At 48.6% G+C, this 2,368-nt stretch overlaps 1 pseudogene; it reads left to right on the plus strand.

Annotated features, from left to right (window-relative positions):
* Window positions 1-1,706: 1,706 nt before the first annotated feature.
* Window positions 1,707-1,966, plus strand: LOC148773545 (bublin coiled-coil protein pseudogene; annotated as a pseudogene).
* Window positions 1,967-2,368: the final 402 nt, after the last annotated feature.

Below are 2,368 nucleotides of genomic sequence, written 5' to 3' on the forward strand. Positions count from 1 at the left end.
TCCATACTGCCAAAAACATAGGGCTAGGCCAGGGTGTAGAAATTGTGGTGGGTCGTTTTCTGGGAGTTGGGTCAGTCACTGAGAGTAGACCTAACATCTGGAAGCTTAATGGCTGCCCAAAGTTGATGCAGATCATTTGTCCAAATCAGCAGAGAAACTCCGACCAGGAGGTAACTCAGACACATAGCAGGAACCAGACCTTCATATCTGTGCCACTGTGGCTAGAGACCAGGATGCAACTGTAGCCTGTGTCCCTAGCCTGTGTCCCTGGGATACAGATAGATGAGTAGATAGATCACTGGAGAGATATAGAGACAAAAAAAAAAAAAAGAAAGAAAGAATGGGGAGGAAGGCTGAGAGGACACCAGCACAGGAACCAAGGCACAGACTAGCCTGCATTTGCTTGTGTCTGGAGAAGACTTGTGCCCTCGGGTCTTCCAAGATACTCACAGCCTCTCCAGTCTGAGTCCACCCTTGCTGCAGGCCTCACCAGAATCCCTCAGTGCCTGGAGAACCATCCTGAATGTCATGAGATGACCACCAGTCACTCCCAAAATCTTGGCAGAAAGATGCTCCATGCCTTTCTAGTCCTGGCATACCTGGGGTGGGAAAAAGAACCAGAACAAAAAGAAAAAAGAAACCCAGAATAGGAAGGCCCCTACTCATCCCTTTTTCCTATAGGCTTCCTGTCACCCAGTTATTCATCTCCAAGTTGACACCACATTTAAGGAAAATGGAGGGTAGAAGGAGGCAGGGATTCCCTGCTCTGAGTCTGTGTGTGGTGGTGGGGAGGGGGGAGAGGAACACTGAGTGTTACTGATTTAAGAGATTCTTGATCTTCACCAAAATAACAGAGCTCTAAAAGTGCACACATTGTCCAGGAGTTATGTGGACTGTTACATGCATGTGCTTGTGAAGTGAGACCCTACTGCTGAGTGCCAGGATAGCCAGTGTTTCGCATAGATGCCCTTTCAGCATCATGTTTATCCCTACAACAATAGTTGAGGGAGACACATACAGCCTGGCCCATAAAAAGCCCTCAATAAAAGGAAAAAAACATGCACACTCCTCTCAAGTCTTCCCCAGGTCGAAAATCCCTTGTTCTCCTACAAAACACAAAATGTGTCAATTGATTAATTATTTAATTAATACCTTCTAATCCTGTATTCCGAGTACAGATGAGAAGTAGGACCTAACCCCACCTCCCCAAATCTCAGCCTGTTTCTCTCCCGACTATTGACTTGGACTTGCATAGCTAAGTCAGGTAGCTCACATCTTAATGGATAAGTCATTCTTTAACACTAGTAGGTCATAATACTGAGATAAAGAAGTAAATTCCAGTTGTGATGACAGTACAGAGGACTTTCTTCGACTTCCACATCTTGAAGAACCCCTCGGGCAGGAGGTGACACGTTGCAGTTTTGGGGGACCCCTAGACCGGTGTGGGAAGAGGTGAGTTTGCTGACAGCCACAGCCTGTAAGATCTTTATGAATAATCGGGGAGAGACCCGAGCCCACCACCCAGCGGGCACATCTTCAATGAGGACAGATTGTGACAGTCTTGTTTTCTTTTCCCTGGGGGGACAATTTCAACAAGCACACGGTTTTAATGACTGCCTTCTGCCCTCCCTGCTTTGGCCGTCCGGGTGCCCAATGTGCTGCCGCGCTCTTTGGCCACGTGAGCCTTGTGGGTGCACGAGCCTGCCATGTCTGGAGGTCACGTGGAACAAGGTGTGCCTGAGGATGTCCACATGGAAGACAAGGAAGATGGCTTTGCCCAAGAAGCAGAACAGGCAGCCATCAACCCCATGTTGGACCAGGTCAACACCTGCCTGGACCACCTGGAGGAGAGGAATGACCACCTTCCTGGCCACCTCCAGGAGTGCTTGAATCTAACTGGCAGACACTTCTTGAGTTCCAGCAGCCACTCATGGAGGCCCCAAGCGATTGGCAGACCCTAGTGTAGCCCTCCAAGGGCCCCTGTGCCAGGCCTCTACCCTGCCTGCCTGAGCCCTCACCACCTGGCTTAGGACTGGCCTCCAGATGTCCTGGGGGATCTGCCTGACTGGGCCATCCTTCTGATATTTCCCTTTGTGGGCCTGGCATAACCCCACCTCCCAACTTTCCTGCCTGCCCAACTCCTGCATGCTCCCCCTCTGCCTAGGTTCATTAGGCAGAGTGGGAGTTATCTTAACATTCTCTGGAATTAGTATTCCTGCACCATGTTGCCAATTGAATGGCTATTTCATAAAATGCTGTTTGCAGGCTGCTCTACAAAGGGTTTGTAAATTTACTATTAGAAATTTTACATAATATGTGTAGAGTTTTTTTTTTTTTAAGCACAAAACAATTCTGCCATTCAGTTACC

Source organism: Moschus berezovskii, chromosome X (genome assembly GCF_049115385.1).
Source record: "Moschus berezovskii isolate FMDL1 chromosome X, NW_MosBer_1.0, whole genome shotgun sequence".
Classification (NCBI taxonomy): domain Eukaryota; kingdom Metazoa; phylum Chordata; class Mammalia; order Artiodactyla; family Moschidae; genus Moschus; species Moschus berezovskii.